Source organism: Pseudophryne corroboree, chromosome 1, assembly GCF_028390025.1.
Source record: "Pseudophryne corroboree isolate aPseCor3 chromosome 1, aPseCor3.hap2, whole genome shotgun sequence".
Lineage (NCBI taxonomy): Eukaryota > Metazoa > Chordata > Amphibia > Anura > Myobatrachidae > Pseudophryne > Pseudophryne corroboree.
In genome coordinates, this window is record NC_086444.1 from 419,473,341 (window position 1) to 419,497,603 (window position 24,263).

Below are 24,263 nucleotides of genomic sequence, written 5' to 3' on the forward strand. Positions count from 1 at the left end.
GACGCCACCATCGGTCACACTCTTGATTCTCTGTCAGAGTAAGGCCTCAGTGAGTATGTGCACAACCACTTCAGCAACACTCGCATAACACGCCAATAAGAAAGACCACTTCACAGGAATACCCAATAAATTTCTGATACCATGCATCTCAATGGCAACTGCGCCTCTGTGTGTACACTCATTCTGAATAAGAATTTGTAGGATTTTTGCGCACATTCATTAGCAGAAAATCTCTTCAGCTCTGTGAACGTCAGCATTGCGTGCGACGCAGAATTAGGCACTAAGGGGGTAATTCCAAGTTGATCGCAGCAGGAAATTTTTTAGCAGTTGGCCAAAACCATGTGCACTGCAGGGGGAGCAGACATAACGTGCAGAGAGAGTTAGATTTGGGTGGGGTATTTTGTTTCTGTGCAGGGTAAATACTGGCTGCTTTATTTTTACACTGCAATTTAGATTGCAGATTGAACTCACCACACCCAAATCTAACTCTCTCTGCACATGTTATATCTGCCTCCCCTGCAGTGCACATGGTTTTGCCCAACTGCTAAAAAATTTCCTGCTGCGATCAACTTGGAATTACCCCCTAAATGAGTATATTCACCCATAAGAGGAATAACACACAACACCATCTATATACTTTGTTTTATAGTTGTCATTATGAGAGCAAATTTGTATAAACCTCTCCCTGGTGCAAAAAGACAATCTTGGAAACAGATGTAATTATGCACAAAACACTGCGTAGACCGCCATGGCCTACATGAGCTTAGCCAACATGTAAAAGCCCTGTTACCCCACAGTGAAACAGATTAAACCACAAGTGAAGAAATACACGACTTAGCATGGCCTGTAGTGTCAAACACTCAACTCAAGAGGATGTGCAACGTGAATGACTTGCATTCAACTCTGTATGAGCCCAATAATGATTGACCAGAAGCAAACACATGAATGGACGCCAACCACTTAAAATATATTTACTGACCATACACATACAACTTATTCATGATGAACTTATTTTTTTTTACTAACACGTTATTTTATGGAAACAAAACACTGGATTGAGGAACCTGAGCCTCATGAGTCACAATCTCTTTATAGGGATCCAGTTGCAGTTGTCTGGCTACATATTCTATTTAGAACCACCAATTTTGGGGTCACTAAACAAGGTACACAAACACGAGCCGGTAAAAAACCAGAACGGTCCAGACAGGACTAGAGCAACTTTTGCTACTATGAAGCTTGTAATACACATCCCTGTCCGGGGAGGGGTAATGGGGACTGGAGCATGAAGAGGCCACGCTTAAGTGCGTGGTCAGACATCACATAGGCTAGGCCAGTGGTTCCCAAACTTTTTTGAATCAGAGCACCCTACAGCATCAGAATTTTTTTTTTTCACAGCACCCCTAGGCCAAAAATTTCTTATTGAGAAAATAGGATTTTAATTACCTACCGGTAAATCCTTTTCTCGTAGTCCGCAGAGCATGCTGGGGTCCACATTAGTTCCATGGGGTATAGACGGGTCCCTTGGGAGCTATGGGCACTTTAAGAGTTTAATAGTGTGGGCTGGCTCCTCCCTCTATGCCCCTCCTACCAGACTCAGTCTAGAAACTGTGCCCGAGGAGACGGTCATACTTCAAGAGAAAGAAATACACAGATAGTGGTGAGATTCACACCAGCTCACACATAACAGAAAACCAAGCTAACCAGCTTGAAACAATTCAGCAACAGCTGAACAACAGTACTTAACCAAGTAACAATGCAGTACTTAACCAAGTAACAAATGCTGGAAAACGAAGCGCTGGGCGGGCGACCAGCATCCTCTACGGACGAGAAAAGGATTTACCGGTAGGTAATTAAAATCCTATTTTCTCTTGCGTCCTAGAGGATGCTGGGGTTCACATTAGTACCATGGGGATGTACCAAAGCTCCGAGTATGAGAGGGAGAGCACGGAGGCTGCTGCAGAACAGATTGACCAAACTTTAGGTCCTCAGAGGCCAAAGTATCGAACTTGTAGAACTCAGCAAACGTGTTCGACCCTGACCAAGTAGCCGCTCGGCAAAGTTGTAAAGCCGAGACATCCCGGGCAGCCGCCCAGGAAGAACCCAGTTTACGAGTAGAGTGGGACTTAACAGATTTTGGACACGGCAAGCCTGCCGTAGAATAAGCATGCTGGATAGTACATCTGAACCAGCAAGAAATAGTCTGCTTAGAAGCAGGACACCCAAACCTGTTGGGATCATAAAGGACAAACACAGCGTCCGACTTTCTGTGATGAGAAGTTCTCTTCACATAAATCTTCAAAGCCCGTACAACATCCAAGGACTTGGAAGTAATGGAGGAGTCAGTAGCCACTGGCACCACAATAGGTTGGTTGATATGAAAAGCCAACACAACCTTCGGAAGAAATTGCTGACGCGTCCTGAGCTCAACTCTATCTTCGTGGAAAATCAAGTAGGGGCTCTTGCAGTACAGTGCCCCCAATTCCGACAAACGTCTAGCAGATGCCAATGCCAATAGTGTGACCGCCTTCCAAGTAAGAAACTTGAACTCAACCTCCTGTAAAGGTTCAAACCAATCTGACTGCAGGAACTGCAGCACCACATTAGGATCCCAAGGTGCTGTAGGAGGCACAAAAGGAAGCTGGATGTGCAGAACCCCTTTCAAAAAAGTCTGAACCTCAGGGAAGACAACCAATTGTTTCTGGAAGAAAATGGACAAGGCCGAAATCTGAACTTTTATGGAGCCCAAACGTAGGCCCACATCCACACCTGCTTGCAGAAAAAGGAGAAACCGCCCCAGTTGAAACTCCACCGTAGGAAACATCTTGGATTCACACCAAGACACATACTTTTTCCAAATTCGATTGTAGTGTCTAGACATTACTCCTTTCCTAGCCTGTATCAGGGTAGGAATAACATTGTTCGGAATGCTCTTCCGAGCTAAGATCTGGCATTCAACCTCCATGCCGTCAAACGTAGCCGTGGTAAGTCTTGATACGCGAACGGCCCCTGTTGCAGAAGGTCCTCTCGAAGAGGAAGCGGCCTTGGGTCTTCCAGCAGTAACTCCAGAAGATCCGCGTACCAAGCCCTTCTTGGCCAGTCCGGAGCAATGAGGATCGCCTGAACTCTTGTTCTTTTGATTATTTTGAGACTCCTTGGGATGAGTGAAAGTGGAGGGAACACATACACTGACTTGAACACTCAGGGTGTCCACCGCCACTGCCTGTTGGTCCCTCGACCTGGAACAGTACCTCTGAAGCTTCTTGTTGAGGCAGGAGGCCATCATGTTTATTTGAGGTACGCCCTGAAGACTTGTCACCTCTGCGAACACCTCTGGGTGGAGGCCCCACTCTCCTGGATGGAGATCGTATCTGCTGAGGAAGTCCGCTTCCCAGTTGTCCACTCCCGGAATGAAGATTGCTGACAGCGCCACCGTGTGCTTTTCTGCCCAGAGGAGGATTCTGGTTACCTCTGACATTGCAGCACTGCTCTTCGTTCCACCTTGTCGGTTTATGTAGGCCACTGTCGTTACATTGTCCGACTGAACCTGAATGGCCTGATCTTTCAGAAGATGTGCCACTTGCAGAAGACCGTTGTACACGGCCCTTAGTTCCAGAATGTTTATCCAGATTTGATCACCTTCCTTGGAAGTTTTCCCCTTGGGTGACTGCTCCCCAACCTCTGAGACTTGCATCCGTGGTTAGGAGGATCCAATTCTGAATCCTGAACCTGCGGCCCTCTAGTAGGTGAGAAGTTTGCAGCCACCAGAGGAGCGATATTCTGGCTTTCGTTGACAGATGTATCCTCTGGTGCATGTGAAGTTGAGATCCCGACCATTTGTCCAGGAGATCCAGTTGGAAAGACCGTGCATGAAATCTTCCGTACTGCAGAACCTCGTAGGAGGCAACCATCTTTCCCAGAAGGTGAATGCACTGATGAACAGATACCCGGGCAGGCTTCAGGACATCCCGGACCATTGCTTGTATCACCAACGCTTTCTCCTCCGGTAGAAACACCCTCTGAACTTCCGTGTCGAGGATCATCCCCAGGAAGGACAGTCTCCTTGTCGGCTCCAAACGCGACTTTGGAAGGTTCAGGATCCAACTGTGTTTCCTGAGCAGATGAGTTGTGAGAGCAATGGACTGCAACAACGTCTCCCTGGACGACGCCTTTATCAGCAGATCCTCCAGATATGGGATTATGTTCACCCCCTACCTGCGGAGAACCATCATCTCTGCCATCACCTTGGTGAACACCCTCGGTACTGTGGAGAGGCCGAACGGCAGTGCCTGAAACTGATAGTGACTGTCTAACAGTGCAAATCTGAGATAAGCCTGGTGCGGCGGCCAAATCAGAATGTGGAGGTACGCATCCTTGATATACAGGGATACCAGAAACTCACCCTCCTCCAGACCTAAGATCACCGCTCTCAGAGACTCCATTTTGAACTTGAATTCCCTCAGGTAGAGTTTAGAGACTTCAAGTTCAAAATTGGTCTGACCGAACCATCCGGTTTCGGTACCACAAAGAGGTTCGAATAGTAACCTTTGTGTTGCAGATGAGATGGAACTGGGACAATGACCTGTGACATTTCCAATTTTCGGATGGCGTCCTGTAGGATCGCCCTGTCTGTCAGCAACGCTGGCAAGCCTGATTTGAAGAATCGGTGAGGCAGCAGTTCATGAAACTCCAGTCTGTACCCCTGGGACACAATATCCTGTACCCAGGGATCCAGGCCGGATGACACCCAGACGTTGCTGAAACGTCCGAGTCTCGCACCCACCAGCCCGTCCTCCAGGCTGTGCAGTCCACCGTCATGCTGAGGATTTTGAGGAACCAGAAGCAGGTTTCTGGTCCTGGGAGCTTGCGAGTGCAGGCTTTTTGGATTTTGCACGACCACCTCTAAAGAAAATAAGAATTTACTTACCGATAATTCTATTTCTCGTAGTCCGTAGTGGATGCTGGGACCATGGGGAATAGCGGCTCCGCAGGAGACTGGGCACAAAAGTAAAAGCTTTAGACTAGCTGGTGTGCACTGGCTCCTCCCCCTATGACCCTCCTCCAAGCCTCAGTTAGGATACTGTGCCCGGACGAGCGTACATAATAAGGAAGGAGTTTGAATCCCGGATAAGACTCATACCAGCCACACCAATCACACCGTACAACCTGTGATCTGAACCCAGTTAACAGTATGATAAACGTAGGAGCCTCTGAAAAGATGGCTCACAACAATAAACAACCCGATTTTTTTGTAACAATAACTATATACAAGTATTGCAGACAATCCGCACTTAGGATGGGCGCCCAGCATCCACTACGGACTACGAGAAATAGAATTATCGGTAAGTAAATTCTTATTTTCTCTGACGTCCTAGTGGATGCTGGGAACTCCGTAAGGACCATGGGGATTATACCAAAGCTCCCAAACGGGCGGGAGAGTGCGGATGACTCTGCAGCACCGAATGAGAGAACTCCAGGTCCTCCTCAGCCAGGGTATCAAATTTGTAGAATTTAGCAAACGTGTTTGCCCCTGACCAAGTAGCTGCTCGGCAAAGTTGTAAAGCCGAGACCTCTCGGGCAGCCGCCCAAGATGAGCCCACCTTCCTTGTGGAATGGGCATTTACAGATTTTGGCTGTGGCAGGCCTGCCACAGAATGTGCAAGCTGAATTGTATTACAAATCCAACGAGCAATCGTCTGCTTAGAAGCAGGAGCACCCAGCTTGTTGGGTGCATCCAGTATAAACAGCGAGTCAGATTTTCTGACTCCAGCCGTCCTGGAAACATATATTTTCAGGGCCCTGACTACGTCCAGCAACTTGGAGTCCTCCAAGTCCCTAGTAGCCGCAGGTACCACAATAGGTTGGTTCATGTGAAACGCTGAAACCACCTTAGGGAGAAATTGAGGACGAGTCCTCAATTCCGCCCTATCCGAATGAAATATCAGGTAAGGGCTTTTATAGGGTAAAGCCGCCAATTCTGATACGCGCCTGGCTGAAGCCAGGGCTAACAGCATTACCACTTTCCATGTGAGATATTTTAAATCCACTGTGGCAAGTGGTTCGAACCAATGTGATTTTAGGAATCCCAAAACCACATTGAGATCCCAGGGTGCCACTGGAGGCACAAAGGGAGGCTGTATATGCAGTACCCCCTTTACAAAAGTCTGGACTTCAGGAACTGAAGCCAGTTCCTTCTGGAAGAAGATCGACAGGGCCGAAATTTGAACCTTAATGGATCCTAATATTAGGCCCATAGACAATCCTGCTTGCAGGAAATGTAGGAATCGACCCAGTTGAATTTCATCCGTCGGGCCTTACAGGCCTCGCACCACGCAACATATTTTCGCCAATTGCGGTGATAATGTTTTTGCGGTTACATCCTTCCTGGCTTTAGATCAGGATATGGATGACTTCATCCGGAATGCCTTTTTTCCTTCAGGATCCGGTGTTCAACCGGCATGCCGTCAAACGCAGCCGCGGTAAGTCTTGGAACAGACAGGGTCCTTGCTGGAGCAGGTCCCTTCTTAGAGGTAGAGGCCACGGATCCTCCGTGAGCATCTCTTGAAGTTCCGGTTACCAAGTCCTTCTTGGCCAATCCGGAGCCACGAATATAGCGCTTTCTCCTCTCCATCTTATCAATCTCAGTACCTTGGGTATGAGAGGCAGAGGAGGGAACACATACACTGACTGGTACACCCACGGTGTTACCAGAGCGTCTACAACTATTGCCTGAGGGTCTCTTGACCTGGCGCAATACCTGTCGAGTTTTTTAATCATGTGGACGACTTCTGGGTGAAGTCCCCACTCTCCCGGGTGGAGGTCGTGCTGAGGAAGTCTGCTTCCCAGTTGTCCACTCCAGGAATGAACACTGTTGACAGTGCTATCACATGATTTTCCGCCCAGCGAAGAATCCCTGCAGCTTCTGCCATTGCCCTCCTGCTTCTTGTGCCACCCTGTCTGTTTACGTGGGTGACTGCCATGATGTTGTCCGACTGGATCAACACCGGCTGACCTTGAAGCAGAGGTCTTGCTAAGCTTAGAGCATTGTAAATGGCCCTTAGCTTCAGGATATTTATGTGAAGTGATGTATCCAGGCTTGACCCTAAGCCCTGGATATTCCTTCCCTGTGTGACTGCTCCCCAGCCTCGCAGGCTGGCATCCGTGGTCACCAGGACCCAGTCCTGAATGCCGAATCTGCTGCCCTCTAGAAGATGAGCACTCTGCAACCACCACAGGATGGATACCCTTGTCCTTGGTGACAGGGTTATCCGCTGATGCATCTGAAAATGCGACCCGGACCATTTGTCCAGTAGGTTCCACTGGAAAGTTCTTGCGTGGAATCTAACGAATGGGATTGCTTCGTAGGAAGCCACCATTTTTACCCAGAACCCTTGTGCATTGATGCACTGAGACTTGGTTCGGTTTTAGGAGGTTCCTGACTAGCTCGGATAACTCCCTGGCTTTCTCTTCCGGGAGAAACACCTTTTTTCTGGACTGTGTCCAGGATCATCCCTAGGAAACAGAAGACAAGTCGTCGGAACCAGCTGCGATTTTGGAATATTGAGAATCCAATCGTGCTGCCGCAACACTACCCGAGATAGTGCTACACCGACTTCCAACTGTTCCCTGGATCTTACCCTTATCAGGGAATCGTCCAAGTAAGGGATAACTAAAATTCCCTTCCTTCGAAGGGATATCATTTCGGCCATTACCTTGGTAAAGACCCGGGGTGCCGTGGACCATCCCTACGGCAGCGTCTGAACTGATAGTGACAGTTCTGTACCATAACCTGAGGTACCCTTGGTGAGAAGGGTAAATTTTGACATGAAGGTAAGCATCCTTGATGTCCCGAGACATCATGTAGTCCCCTTCTTCCAAGTTCGCAATCACTGCTCTGAGTGACTCAATCTTGAATTTGAACCTCTGTATGTAAGTGTTCAAAGATTTTAGATTTAGAATCGGTCTCACCGAGCCGTCTGGCTTCGGTACCACAATAGTGTGGAATAATACCCCGTTCCCTGTTGCAGGAGGGGTACCTTGATTATCACCTGCTGGGAATACAGCTTGTGAATGGCTTCCAAAACTGCCTCCCTGTCAGAGGGAGACGTCGGTAAAGCCGACTTTTGGAAACGGCGAGGGGGAGACGTCTCGAATTCCAATATGTACCCCTGAGATATTACCTGAAGGATCCAGGGGTCTACTTGCGAGTGAGCCCACTGCGCACTGAAATTCATTGAGAACGGGCCCCCACCGTGCCTGAGCTTGTAAGGCCCTAGCGTCATACTGAGGGCTTGGCAGAGGCGGGAAAGGGTTTCTGTTCCTGGGAACTGGCTAATCTCTTCAGCCTTTTTCCTCTCCCTCTGTCACGAGCAGAAAAGAGGAACCTTTTGTCCGCTTGCCAACAAAGGACTGCGCCTGATAATACGGCGTCTTATTTTGAGAGGCGACCTGGGGTACAAACATGGATTTCCCAGTTGTTGCCGTGGCCACCAGGTCTAAAAGACCGACCCCAAATGTCCCCTTTCAAAGGCAATACTTCCAAATGCCGTTTGGAATCCGCATCACCAGACCATTTTACTGGTAGAATTGGACAACGCACTTATACTCGATGCCAGTCGGCAAATATTCCGCTGTGCATCATGCATATATAGAAATGCATCTTTTAAATGCTCTATAGGCAATAATATACTATCCTTATCTAGGATATCAATATTTCCAGTCAGGGAATCCGACCATGCCAACCCAGCACTGCACCTCCAGGCTGAGGCGATTGCTGGTCGCAGTATAACACCAGTATGTGTGTTAATACATTTTTGGATACCCTCCTGCTTTCTATCAGCAGGATCCTTAAGGGCGGCCATCTCATGAGAGGGTAGAGCCCTTGTTCTTACAAGCGTGTGAGCGCCTTATCCCCCCTAGGGGGTGTTTCCCAACGCACCCTAACCTCTGGCGGGAAAGGGTATACAGCCAATACTTTTTAAGAAATTATCAATTGTTATCGGGGGGAAACCCACGCATCATCACACACCTCATTTTATTTCTCAGATTCAGGAAAACTACAGGTAGTTTTTCCCTCACCGAACATAATACCCCTTTTTGGTGGTACTCGTATTATCAGAAATGTATAAAACATTTTCCATTGTCTCAATCATGTAACGTGTGGCCCTACTGGAAATCACGGTTGTCTCTTCACCGTCGACACAGGAATCAGTATCCGTGTCGGCGTCTGTATCTGCCATCTGAGGTAACGGGCGCTTTAGAGCCCCTGACGGCCTATGAGACGTCTGGACAGGCACAAGCTGAGTAGCCGGCTGTCTCAGGTCAACCACTGTTTTTGTTATACAGAGCTGACACTGTCACGTAATTTTCAACAGTACATCCACTCGGGTGTCGACCCCCTAGGGCAGGGGTGTCAAACACAAGGCCCGCGGGCCAAATCCGGCCCGCCAGACCTCGTCTGATGGCCCGCGGTGCCGCCGCCAGCCTTGCAGCCTTCCCCTGCACGGAGTAAATTCATTTTAAAAATGGCTCAAGTTAAAAAAAAATAAAAAAATTTACTTACCTTCCGGGACCTGGCCCGACTTCTTCCTGCCCCGCACTGCTCCCTGGGTGTCGGACGTGACGTCATCACGTGACGTCCGCCCGACATCTCCAGGGATCAGAGGAGCGCGCGGACGCCGCGGAGAGGAGCAAGAAGAAAGAAGTAAAAGAAAGAAAGAAGTAAAAGGTAAGTAAAGTAAATGGAGGGGGCAGATGGCTGGGCACTATAAAAGGGGGCACATGGCTGGGCACTATAAAAGGGGGCACATGGCTGGGCACTATAAAAGGGGGCACATGGCTGGGCACTATAAAAGGGGGCACATGGCTGGGCACTATAAAAGGGGGCACATGGCTGGGCACTATAAAAGGGGGCACATGGCTGGGCACTATAAAAGGGGGCACATGGCTGGGCACTATAAAAGGGGGCAGATGGCTGGGCACTATAAAAGGGGGCAGATGGCTGGGCACTATAAAAGGGGGCACATGGCTGGGCACTATAAAAGGGGGCAGATGGCTGGGCACTATAAAAGGGGGCACATGGCTGGGCACTATAAAAGGGGGCAGATGGCTGGGCACTATAAAAGGGGGCAGATGGCTGGGCACTATAAAAGGGGGCAGATGGCTGGGCACTATAAAAGGGGGCACATGGCTGGGCACTATAAAAGGGGGCACATAATAATTGAATGCAGTGATATTAATTTATGATAATAAAGAGTGGACACATAGACCTACAGATACAACCGGCCCTTTGATGGGGACCAAACTGCTGATGCGGCCCCCGATGAATTTGAGTTTGACACCCCTGCCGTAGAGGATGCTGGGGACTCCGTAAGGACCATGGGGATAGACGGGCTCCGCAGGAGACATGGGCACTTTAAGAAAGACTTTAGGTCTGGGTGTGCACTGGCTCCTCCCTCTATGCCCCTCCTCCAGACCTCAGTTAGAGAAACTGTGCCCAGAGGAGACGGACAGTACGAGGAAAGGATTTTTGTTAATCCAAGGGCAAGACTCGTACCAGCCACATCAATCACACTGTATAACTTGTGATATACTAACCAGTTAACAGTATGAAAACAACATAGCATCAGTCCAAGACCGATGAAAACTATAACATAACCCTTATGTAAGCAAAACTATATACAAGTCTTGCAGAATTAGTCCGCACTTGGGACGGGCGCCCAGCATCCTCTACGGACTACGAGAAAAAGATTTACCGGTAGGTTTAAAATCTTATTTTCTCTTACGTCCTAGAGGATGCTGGGGACTCCGTAAGGACCATGGGGATTATACCAAAGCTCCCAAACGGGCGGGAGAGTGCGGATGACTCTGCAGCACCGATTGAGCAAACAGGAGGTCCTCCTCAGCCAGGGTCTCAAACTTATAGAACTTTGCAACGATGTTTGAACCCGACCAAGTAGCAGCTCGGCACAGCTGTAGTGCCGAGACCCCTCAGGCAGCCACCCAAGACGAGCCCACTGATAATGTTGATATTATCTTAAACTATAAAGCTATACCTTAAAACACACTTACCATTGAGCCACTACGGCCGCTAAACTTAATATGCGCTCTATGTACCTTTTACGCTATTTGCGTAATGAGTCCCGTACCGTGTACGGACTTTGCATACAAACGCCGCGCTACGGGGTACAGAGTACACGCAGCGCGTACACACTCAATTAATACACTTTAAAACCTTATACAGTTAGGCAATGTAATAAACTTTAAACCCTAGCAGGGAAAAGAGGACACAACACCGATTTGTAGTTAATCACTGGGTTTCGACACCACAGAGTAATATATCTGAAAGGGGGTTAACAATACAACAGAGTAAATGGCTACAGTCAATGTACATACGTGAGAATATTCGCATGCGCCTCCCGGTCCGGTCCTCCGCTATCAGGTAGATAACGTTAAGAGCCTTGTGTGTGGCCGGGCTGCAGCAGGCTTTATTTATACAAGTCTTCCAAAAGCAATACAATGGATACTGTAATCCCTTTGCCCATTGGACACAGGGATGCATCTTTACATTACAGGAGAGGTCATAGGTTGATTTGAAAAGGTGGGCGATGTCTTTCTCAACTGCTCGTGGGTGGTCTCCTCTGGATTCCCGCCGCATACATAATATACAGTAAATACAGTTTATATCTATATTCTGCACATAACTATCCACAGGAACATGCGATCTTCCGCAAACCAACACCGGAATGTTACCCTTAAAATACCCTACAGCTGGATACCAGACACCACCTTATAACCTTAGTCTGTCCCCTCCTATCATGCAAAGGTGAAGCCCCTTGTTCTGGAATCATTTAAACTGTTGATACTTGCTGATGTGGTGCAGGGGGACTATGTGTACAATGTGCACTATTTGGATTAAATATTGAATGTTATGATAGCTCTCCATGCGTTCACAAACTCCGCCGTAAATACCCATACCACGCGCAGGACCGCGGGAGCGACCATACGCAAATTGCGGATATGTGCACGCGCAGTGGGCATGTGTATTTTATACGTGCTGCGTGTTCTGTAATATTTTTCGACTTTGACACCACTTTCCTAGTGGAATGGGCCTTGACCGATTTTGGTAACGGCAATCCAGCCATAGAATGTGCCTGCTGAATCGTGTTACAGATCCAGCGAGCAATAGTCTGCTTTGAAGCAGGGCACCAACCTGGTTGGCTGCATACAGGACAAACAGTGCTTCTGTTTTTCTGACTTTAGCCTTTCTGGCCACGTAAATTTTCAAAGCCCTGACCACAGCAAGGGACTCGGAATCCTCCAAGTCACGTGTAGCCACAGGCACCACAATAGGTTGGTTCATATGAAAAGATGACCCCACGTTAGGCAAGAATTGAGGATGAGTCCGTAATTCCGCTCTATCCATATGGAAAACCAGATATGGGCTTTTGTGAGACAAAGCCGCCAATTCCGACACTCGCCTAGCCGAAGCCAAGGCTAATAACATGACCACCTTTCAAGTAAGATATTTTAACTCCACCGTTTTAAGTGGTTCAAACCAATGCGACTTAAGGAAACTCAACACCACGTTAAGGTCCCAAGGCACCACCGGAGGTACAAAAGGAGGCTGAATATGCAGCACTCCCTTCACAAAAGCCTGTACTTCTTGGAGAGAAGCCAATTCTTTTTGAAAGAAAATGGATAAGGCCGAAATCTGAACCTTAACGGAGCCTAATTTTAGGCCCAAATTCACTCCAGTTTGTAGGAAGTGAAGGAAACGGCCCAGATGGAATTCTTCCGTAGGACCATTCCTGGCCTCCCAAGAAACATATTTTCGCCATATACGGTGATAATGTTTAGAAATCACGTCCTTCCTAGCCTTTATCAGCGTAGGAATGACCTCATCCGACATGCCTTTTCTGCTAGGATCCGGCGTTCAACAGCCATGCCGTCAAACGCAGCCGCGGCAAGTCTTGGAACAGACAGGGCCCCTGTTGCAACAGGTCCTGTCCTAGAGGAAGAGGCCACGGATCTTCTGTGAGCATCTCCTGCAGATCCGGATACCAGGTCCTTCGTGGCCAGTCTGGAACAATGAGAATTGTTCTCTCTCCTCTCTTTCTTATTATTTTCAACACCTTGGGTATTAGAGGAAGAGGAGGAAATACATAGACAGACTGGAACACCCACGGTGTCACTAGGATGTCTACAGCTACCGCCTGAGTATCTTTTGATCTGGCGCAATACCTCTGTAGCTTTTTGTTGAGGCGGGACGCCATCATGTCTATCTGGGGTAATCCCCACTGACTTGCAATCTGTGCGAAGACTTCCGATGAAGTCCCCACTCTCCTGGATGCAGGTCGTGTCTGCTGAGGAAGTCTGCTTCCCAGTTGTCCACTCCCGGAATGAACACCGCTGACAGTGCGCTTACATGAATTTCCGCCCAGCGAAGAATTCTGGTGGCTTCCGCCATTGCCACTCTGCTCCATGTGCCGCCTTGGCGGTTTACATGAGCCACTGCGGTGATGTTGTCTGACTGGATCAGAATTGGTTGGTCGCGCTGTAATGACTCCGCTTGACGTAGGGCGTTGTATATGGCCCTCAGTTCCAGGATGTTGATGTGAAGACAAGTCTCCTGACTTGACCAAAGACCTTGGAAGTTTTTTACCTGTGTGACTGCTCCCCAACCTCTAAGGCTCGCGTCCGTGGTCACCAGGATCCAGTCCTGAATGCCGAACCTGCAGCCTTCTAGAAGGTGAGCACCCTGCAGCCACCACAGGAGAGATACCCTGGCCCTGGGGAACAGGGAGATCAACTGATGAATCTGTAGATGTGACCCGGACCACTTGTCCAGTAGGTGCCACTGGAAAGTCCTCGCATGGAGTCTGCCGAAGGGAATGGCCTCGTATGATGCCACCATCTTTCCCAGGACTCGAGTGCAGTGATGCACTGACACCTGTTTTGGTTTCAATAGGTTCCTGACTAGAGTCATGAGTTCCTGAGCCTTTTCTATCGGAAGATAAACTCTTTTCTGGTCTGTATCCAGAATCATGCCCAAGAAAGTCAGACGAGTCGTCGGAACCAACTGCGACTTCGGGATATTGAGAATCCAGCCGTGTTTCTGTAACACCTTCAGTGAAAGTAATACGCTGTTCAGTAACTGCTCTCTTGATCTCATTTTTATGAGGAGATCGTCCAAGTACGGGATAATTGTGACACCTTGCTTGTGCAGGAGCACCATCATTTCCGCCATTACCTTGGTGAAAATCCTCGGGGCCGTGGAAAGCCCAAACGGCAACATCTGAAATTGGTAATGACAATCCTGTACCACAAATCTCAGGTAAGCCTGATGAGGTGGATAAATGGGAACATGAAGGTATGCATCCTTTATGTCCAGAGATAACTTAAAATCCCCCCCTTCCAGGCTGGCGATGACCGCTCTTAGCGATTCCATCTTGAACTTGAACCTTTTCAATTATAGGTTCAGGGATTTTTAAATTTAATATGGGTCTGACCGAACCGTCCGGTTTCGGGACTACAAACAGGGTTGAGTAATATCCCCTTTCTTGTTAAAGCAGGGGAACCTTGACCACCACCTGTTGAAGATACAATTTGTGAATTGCATTTAACACTATCTCCCCTTCCTGGGGAGAAGCTGGCAGGGCCGATTTGAAAAACCGGCGAGGAGGCACCTCCTCGAATTCCAGCTTGTAACCCTGAGAAACAATTTCTATTGCCCAGGGATTCACCTGCGAGTGAACCCAGATGTGGTTGAGAATTCGAAGACGTGCCCCCACTGGGGCGGACTCCTTTAGCGGAGCCCCAGCGTCCTGCGGTGGATTTTGCAGAGGCCGGGTAGGACTTCTGTTCCTGGGAACTAGCTGTGTTGTGCAGCTTTTTTCCTCTGCCCTTACCTCTGGCAAGAAAGGACGCACCTCGTACTTTCTTGTGTCTTTGTGATCGAAAGGACTGCATTTGGAAATGTGGTGCTTTCTTAGGCTGTGAGGGAATATAAGGCAAAAAATTTAGATTTACCAGCTGTAGCTGTGGAGACCAGGTCCGAGAGACCTTCCCCAAACAATTCCTCACCCCTGTAAGGTTAAACCTCCATATGCCTCTTTGAGTCGGCATCACCTGTCCATTGCCGGGTCCATAGGACTCGTCTAGCTGAAGTCGACATAGCGTCTTTGAGCATCTCTCATATATAAGACAGCATCTTTTATATGCCCTAGGGTCAATAAAATGGTATCCTTATCTAGGGTCTCAATTTCCGCTGATAAGGCATCTGTCCATGCTGCTACAGCGCTACAAACCCAGGCCGACGCAATTGCCGGTCTGAGTAAGGTACCAGAATATGTGCAAATGGACTTCAAGGTAATCTCCTGCTTGCGGTCAGCAGGATCCCTGAGGGTAGCCGTATCTTGGGATGGCCGCGCTACCTTTTTGGATAAGCGTGTCAATGCTTTTTCCACCCTAGGGGAGGATTCTCACCGTATCCTGTCCGTTGGCGGGAAAGGATACGCCATAAGAATCCTTTTGGGAATCTGCAGTTTTTTGTCTGGAGATTCCCAAGCTTTTTCACATAATTCGTTTAACTCATGTGAGGGGGGAACGGTTACCTCAGGTTTCTTTCCCTTATACATGTGTACCCTCGTGTCCGAGACAGGGGGTTCCTCTGTGATATGCAAAACATCTTTTATTGCCATAATCATATATGGAATACATTTAGCCAATTTTGGCTGTAATTTTACATCATCGTAGTCGACACTGGAGTCAGAATCCGTGTCGGTATCTGTATCTATTATTTGGGATAGTGGGCGCTTTTGAGACCCCAAAGGTCCCTGCGACATAGGGACAGACATGGGTTGACTCCCTGGCTGTACCCTAGCTTCAGCTCTAATCTTTTGTGCAATAAATTTACATTAGCACTTAAAACATTCCACATATCCATCCAGTCAGGTGTCGGCGTTGTCGACGGAGACACCACATTCATTTGCTCACCGTCTTCTCTAGGAGAGCCTTTTGCCTCAGACATGTCAACACACGCGTACCGACACCACACACTCAGGGAATCCTCTTATCTGAAGACAGTTCCCCCACAAGGCCCTTTGGAGAGACAGAGAGAGAGTATGCCAGCACACACCCCAGCGCTATATGACCCAGGAAAAAAATACAATAAATATATGTTTACCCAGTAGCGCTGTGTATATATGTGCCTAATTATGTGCCCCCCCCCCCCTCTTCTTTAAAACCCTCTTTCACTGTGGTATAAGCAGGGGAGAGTCCGGGGAGCTTCCTCTCAGCTGTGCTGTGGAGAAAATGGCGCTGGTGAATGCTGAGGGAGAAGCCCCGCCCCCTCGGCGGCGGGCTTCTGTCCCGCTCAAATACACTAAAAATTGGCGGGTCTCACATACATATATATATATATATATATATATATATATACACATACACACACAGTGGCCAGCTGTATACATATATACTTTTGCCAAAGAGAGGTTCATATGCTGCCCAGGGCGCCCCCCCCTGCGCCCTTACAGTGACTGCCGTGTGTGAGGTGTATGGGAGCAATGGCGCACAGCTTCACCGCTGTGCGTTACCTCAGTGAAGATCATGAAGTCTTCTGCCGCCTCTGGTCTTCTTTTCTTCTCATACTCACCCGGCTTCTATCTTCCGGCTCTGCGAGGAGGACGGCGGCGCGGCTCTGGGACGGACGGCGAGAGTGAGACCTGCGTACCAATCCCTCTGGAGCTAATGGTGTCCAGTAGCCTAAGAAGCAGGGCCTTGAAACTCACAGAAGTAGGACTGCTTCTCTCTCCTCAGTCCCTCGATGCAGGGAGTCTGTTGCCAGCAGAGCTCCCTGAAAATAAAAAAACCTAACAAAATACTTTCTGACAGGAAACTCAGGAGAGCTCCCTGTAATGCACCCAGTCTCCTCTGGGCACAGTATCAAACTGAGGTCAGTAGGAGGGGCATAGAGGGAGGAGCCAGTGCACACCCAGACCTAAAGTCTTTCTTAAAGTGCCCATGTCTCCTGCGGAGCCCGTCTATCCCCATGGTCCTTACGGAGTCCCCAGCATCCTCTAGGACATAAGAGAAATACACCATAGCTCTGTGCAGTACAATTCAAGCACACAGAGGAAGAGCTGGGCCCTCAGGCAGTTTCCCCCGTACCCCTGTGGGGCCAGTCCAAACCTGATGACAGCTGTCACCGGGGAGGGAGAGATTACAGCCACCTGGACCGTTCTGTTTTTTTCCCATACCCAGACCATACAGGTCCGGAACATATATTACAAGCTCCACAATGGGAGAGGTCGCTGCAGGGAGCTGGTCCTGTGTTCTATGTTCTGGACCATAGCAGTTTTTACCCAAATCCCCCCGACACTGTGGGGAGGCAAAATAAAATGGTATCGGGATCCCAGCGGTCAGAATACAGACAGCGGCAACCCGACGCGCAGAATCCCGACACCTGCTAGGTATTCTAACCCTCCCCCCTCTCTCCTCCTAACACCCCCGTTTAGTGTCAATCTCTAACCTCCCCTATGCTGCAGAAACCTAAAACAATCCTCCCCTCGCCCCTTCTCCAGCCTAGCCCTAACCAGCCCGAAATACTTACGGTTGGGATGCCAACAGTCAGGATTCCGGCGTCGGAATTGTGATCAATGTCAGGATACCAGCGTCAGTCTCCTGATCATCATCTGGATTCCGGCGTTAGTATTCCACCTGCCGGCATATCCCAAACGCCGATACGCTAACCAAATCCCAATAATACAACTGACGGCACAACAGGTTTATTAAATGACAGAACTGTGCTCAGTGTTATATTCTGATATTACTCTCTGACCATTACATATATATTTGAGAATCAATTCTGAACAATAAATTATTCCAACACCACAAACAGCGAGGACGCCAGTGTTAATATAAATGAGCTTCCCACAGCAGCCATGCAGTAGTAATCACACAAGACTACTTCTTTTGTACGGACTTCAGTCAGCACATAAGCTCACGGCTGCCAGTGTGTACGACACCGGTCCCGATTTCCGACTGCACAGCACAAACATGCACAGGTTATCCTCATGCGGAAGGAAACAGCCCCTCCGATATAGAACCAACCAAGGAAACAGGCTCGCCATGCCGAACACAGTGACAGGAAGATGCGGCAGCACTCGGGTGAGGGGGATCAGGGAGCACACGTATCCGAAACACACATTACCTGCCTCCGAGTACTCGGGAACGCGTCCCCTGGAGTCCGGACTACTCTCTCTCCACAGCTGTGCTGCCTAACCAGAAGTGATGATGCTCTACTAGTAAAGCTAACACTAAAAGGAGAACGTACACTGTATCCGTATCCACACAGGCACCATTTTGTTGTAGACAAGTTTCATTAATTTTGTCTCAGGCACAATGGCTGCATCCGTATGGAGTTAGGATGACAACAGGAACGGTCTGCAGCGACCTCTGCCGCTGTGGAGCAGCCTATGCGCGCCCCCCTCAGGGGGTGTGTCTGTGGCAACTGTCACCTGGCAGACGGGTAAGGAGAGATTATTGAACAGCAGAATGCAGTGCACTCTCCCCATATGTAGCTTCTGCACGGAGCTGCTGTCACCGCCGAAAGTGTACTCCCAACCCGCTGCTGCTGTTGCTACTACTAGACGGACATAGGGGCTAATTCAGACCTGATTGCTAGGCTGTGTTTTCGTACAGCGGGCGATCAGGTCTAAACTGCGCATGCATACGCACCGCAATGCGCAGGCGCGTCGCACAGGTTCAAAGCGGATCGCCACTCAGCGATGGGTTTGTGTGAAGGATCCGTTTGCACGGGCGTTCGCAAGGAGATTGACACGTACTTGCCTACCTGACCCTCTCCATGAGGGAGAAAATGCTCTGTTCCTGGACTTTCCTGGTAATGTATGATCATCTGTGGTGAGCTAGTAAATTGATAAGAAAGGTGTTTCACCACAGGTGATGGCAATCATACATTACCAGGAAAGTCCAGGAATAGAGCATTTTCTCCCTCATGGAGAGGGTCAGGTAGGCAAGTATGGATTGACAGGAAGAAGGCGTTTGTGGGTGGTAACTGACCGTTTTCCGGGAGTGTTTGGAAAAACGCAGGCGTGTCCAGGTGTTTGCAGGGAGGGTTCCTGACGTCAATTCTGGTCCAGGACAGGCTGAAGTGTTCGCAACGGCTGAGTAAGTCCTGGTCTACTCAGACTGCACAAAATCTGTTTGTACAGCTCTGCTACACATGCATTCGCACACTTGCAAAGCGAAAATACACTCCCCTATGGGCGGCGACTATGCGAACGCAGGACTGAAAAAAAACCCTAGCGAGCGAACAGGTCTGAATTAGGCCCATAGGGGTCATTCAGACCTGATTGCTAGGGTGCGTTTTTTGCATCCCTGAGTTCAGGTAGTCACCGCCTACAGGGGGAGGGTATTGTGTGTGTGCAGGAGTGCGATCGCTTGTGCTGGAGAGTTTGTGCAGTCTCTGCACAGCCCAGGACTTACACGCTGAGATGATCGGGTCCGGAGCTGACGTCAGAAATCCTCCCACAAAATGCCGGGTCCCTCCTGCGTTTTTCCGGACACTCCCTAGAAACGGTCAGTTGCCACCCACAAACACCCTCTTCCTGTCAATCTCCTTGCGATCGCCAGTGCGTTCGGAATTTTCGCACCATCCCGTCGCTGACCTGCGATCCCCGTTGCTGCGGTCTGTCTTGCCTGCGCATTGCTGTGCATACGCAGTGCAGACCTGATCGCAGCCTGTGAGAGAACGCACAGCAGCGATCAGGTCTGAATTGGCCCCATAGATGGCTGCTGCTGCTGCTTATAGGGCATAGTTTACATTGGTACGCAAACCTGATGGTTTGCATGCAAATACAATGGGGGTCTGCGCAGGTCAGGTGCAAGACCCATGCTGTTCACAACAGGTCTTGCGATATAGCTCTCGGTGCAGGGTGCCACCATGCATGTTTGGGGAGGCGGTGCAAGAGTGGCACCTGGCACCATTCTGCTAGGGGTGGGGGCGCTTCTAGAGACTAGGAGGACCGTGTGCAGACTCCATCTGAGCCCCCTTTTCTCTAGCAGGCAGCAATGTAGACTCTGGGCTGCCCGATGCCTAAAACCATTGCAAATCGTGATCCGAGGCTGTGTCCTCAGATGCAGCTCTCGGATCCTCGCTATCATCTACAGACGCCTCCTGTTGCATTTACATTTCTCTAACGTCCTAAGTGGATGCTGGGGACTCCGTAAGGACCATGGGGATAGCGGCTCCGCAGGAGACTGGGCACAAAAGTAAAGCTTTAGAACTACCTGGTGTGCACTGGCTCCTCCCCCTATGACCCTCCTCCAAGCCTCAGTTAGATTTTTGTGCCCGAACGAGAAGGGTGCACACTAGGTGGCTCTCCTGAGCTGCTTAGTGAAAAGTTTAGTTTTAGGTTTTTTATTTTCAGTGAGACCTGCTGGCAACAGGCTCACTGCATCGAGGGACTAAGGGGAGAAGAAGCGAACTCACCTGCGTGCAGAGTGGATTGGGCTTCTTAGGCTACTGGACATTAGCTCCAGAGGGACGATCACAGGCCCAGCCGCGCCGCCGGCCCCCTTACAGAGCCAGAAGACAGAAGAGGTCCGGAAAATCGGCGGCAGAAGACGTCCTGTCTTCACCAAGGTAGCGCACAGCACTGCAGCTGTGCGCCATTGCTCCTCAGCACACTTCACACTTCGGTCACTGAGGGTGCAGGGCGCTAGGGGGGGGCGCCCTGAGCAGCAATAAAAACACCTTGGCTGGCGAAAATACATCACATATAGCCCCCAGGGCTATATGGATGAATTTTAACCCCTGCCAGAATCCATAAAAAAGCAGGAGAAAAGTCCGCGAAAAAAGGGCGGAGCCTATCTCCTCAGCACACTGGCGCCATTTTCCCTCACAGCTCAGTTGGAGGGAAGCTCCCCTGGCTCTCCCCTGCAGTCACTACACTACAGAAAGGGTTAAAAAAGAGAGGGGGGCACTAATTAGGCGCAGTATTAACAATACAGCAGCTATAAGGGGAAAAACACTTATATAAGATTATCCCTGTATATATATAGCGCTCTGGTGTGTGCTGGCAAACTCTCCCTCTGTCTCCCCAAAGGGCTAGTGGGGTCCTGTCCTCTATCAGAGCATTCCCTGTGTGTGTGCTGTGTGTCGGTACATTTGTGTCGACATGTATGAGGAGAAAAATGATGTGGAGACGGAGCAGATTGCCTGTAATAGTGATGTCACCCCCTAGGGGGTCGACACCTGAGTGGATGAACTGTTGGAAGGAATTACGTGACAGTGTCAGCTCTGTATAAAAGACAGTGGTTGACATGAGACAGCCGGCTACTCAGCTTGTGCCTGTCCAGACGTCTCATAGGCCGTCAGGGGCTCTAAAGCGCCCGTTACCTCAGATGGCAGATATAGACGCCGACACGGATACTGACTCCAGTGTCGACGGTGAAGAGACAAATGTGACTTCCAGTAGGGCCACACGTTACATGATTGAGGCAATGAAAAATGTTTTACACATTTCTGATAATACGAGTACCACCAAAAAGGGGTATTATGTTCGGTGAGGAAAAACTACCTGTAGTTTTCCTGAATCTGAGAAATTAAATGAGGTGTGTGATGATGCGTGGGTTTCCCCCGATAACAACTGATAATTTCTAAAATGTTATTGGCATTATATCCTTTCCCGCCAGAGGTTAGGGTGCGTTGGGAAACACCCCCTAGGGTGGATAAAGCGCTCACACGCTTGTAAGAACAAGGGCTCTACCCTCTCCTGAGATGGCCGCCCTTAAGGATCCTGCTGATAGAAAGCAGGAGGGTATCCTAAAATGTATTTACACACATACTGGTGTTATACTGCGACCAGCAATCGCCTCAGCCTGGATGTGCAGTGCTGGGTTGGCGTGGTCGGATTCCCTGACTGAAAATATTAATACCCTAGATAGGGACAGTATATTATTGCCTATAGAGCATTTGAAAGATGCATTTCTATATATGCGTGATGCACAGCGGAATATTTGCCGACTGGCATCAAGTCTAAGTGCGTTGTCCATTTCTACCAGTAGAGGGTTATGGACACGACAGTGGTCAGGTGATGCGGATTCCAAACGGCATTTGGAAGTATTGCCTTATTAAGGGGAGGAGTTATTTGGGGTCGGTCTTTCAGACCTGGTGGCCACGGCAACAGCTGGGAAATCCACGTTTGTACCCCAGGTCGCCTCTCAACATGAGAAGACGCCGTATTATCAGGCGCAGTCTTTTCGTGGACAAGCGGGCAAAAGGTTCCTCATTTCTGCCCCGTGACAGAGGGAGAGGAAAAAGGCTGCAGAAATCAGCCAGTTCCCAGGAACAGAAACCCTCTCCCGCCTCTGCCAAGCCCTCAGTATGACGCTGGGGCTTTACAAGCAGAATCAGGCACGGTGGGGGGCCCGTCTCAATGAATTTCAGCGCGCAGTGGGCTCACTCGCAAGTAGACCCTGGATCCTTCAGGTGATATCTCAGGGGTACAAATTGGAATTCGAGACGTCTCCCCCTCGCCGTTTCCTAAAGTCGGCTTTACCGATGTCTCCTTCTGACAGGGAGACAGTTTTGGAAGCCATTCACAAGCTGTATTCCCAGCAGGTGATAATCAAGGTACCCCTCCTGCAACAGGGAACGGGGTATTATTCCACACTGTTGTGGTACCGAAGCCGGACGGCTCGGTGAGACCGATTCTAAATCTAAAATCTTTGAACACTTACATACAGAGGTTCAAATTCAAGATTGAGTCACTCAGAGCAGTGATTGCGAACCTGGAAGAAGGGGACTACATGATGTCTCGGGACATCAAGGATGCTTACCTTCATGTCCCAATTTACCCTTCTCACCAAGGGTACCTCAGGTTTATGGTACAGAACTGTCACTATCAGTTCAGACGCTGCCGTATGGATGGTCCACGGCACCCCGGGTCTTTACCAAGGTAATGGCCGAAATGATGATATTCCTTCGAAGGAAGGGAATTTTAGTTATCCCTTACTTGGACGATTCCCTGATAAGGGTAAGATCCAGGGAACAGTTGGAGGTCGGTGTAGCACTATCTCAGGTAGTGTTGCGGCAGCACGATTGGATTCTCAATATTCCAAAATCGCAGCTGGTTCCGACGACTCGTCTTCTGTTCCTAGGGATGATCCTGGACACAGTCCAGAAAAAGGTGTTTCTCCCGGAGGAGAAAGCCAGGGAGTTATCCGAGCTAGTCAGGAACCTCCTAAAACCGAGCCAACTCTCAGTGCATCAATGCACAAGGGTTCTGGGTAAAATGGTGTCTTCCTACGAAGCAATCCCATTCGGCAGATTCCACGCAAGAACTTTCCAGTGGGACCTGCTGGACAAATGGTCCGGGTCGCATCTTCAGATGCATCAGCGGATAACCCTGTCACCAAGGACAAGGGTGTCCCTCCTGTGGTGGTTGCAGAGTGCTCATCTTCTAGAGGGCCGCAGATTCGGCATTCAGGACTGGGTCCTGGTGACCACGGATGCCACCCTGCGAGGCTGGGGAGCAGTCACATAGGGAAGGAATTTCCAGGGCTTATGGTCAAGCCTGGAGACATCACTTCACATAAATATCCTGAAGCTAAGGGCCATTTACAATGCTCTAAGCTTAGCAAGACCTCTGCTTCAAGGTCAGCCGGTGTTGATCCAGTCGGACAACATCACGGCAGTCACCCACGTAAACAGACAGGGTGGCACAAGAAGCAGGAGGGCAATGGCAGAAGCTGCAAGGATTCTTCGCTGGGCGGAAAATCATGTGATAGCACTGTCAGCAGTATTCATTCCGGGAGTGGACAACTGGGAAGCAGACTTCCTCAGCAGACACGACCTCCACCCGGGAGAGTGGAGACTTCACCCAGAAGTCTTCCACATGATTATAAACCGTTGGGAAAAACTCGACAGGTATTGCGCCAGGTCAAGGGACCCTCAGGCAATAGCTGTAGACGCTCTGGTAACACCGTGGGTGTACCAGTCAGTGTATGTGTTCCCTCCTCTGCCTCTCATACCCAAGGTACTGAGATTGATAAGATGGAGAGGAGTAAGCACTATATTCGTGGCTCCGGATTGGCCAAGAAGGACTTGGTAACCGGAACTTCAAGAGATGCTCACGGAGGATCCGTGGCCTCTACCTCTAAGAAGGGACCTGCTCCAGCAAGGACCCTGTCTGTTCCAAGACTTACCGCGGCTGTGTTTGACGGCATGGCGGTTGAACGCC

General features: G+C 49.5%; 1 protein-coding gene across 3 annotated transcripts in view; it reads right to left on the minus strand.

The window, feature by feature from the left end:
- ASCC2 (activating signal cointegrator 1 complex subunit 2) overlaps positions 1 to 18,475 on the minus strand; it is a 150,087-nt gene extending 131,612 nt beyond the window's left edge. Inside the window, exon 1 of one of the 3 annotated variants that reach the window (XM_063913364.1) lies at positions 18,332 to 18,475. The gene's annotated coding sequence lies outside the window, so the exon portion shown is untranslated. The other 2 variants (XM_063913363.1, XM_063913362.1) reach the window with 2 other exon arrangements.
- Between the last annotated feature and the right edge of the window lie 5,788 nt (positions 18,476 to 24,263).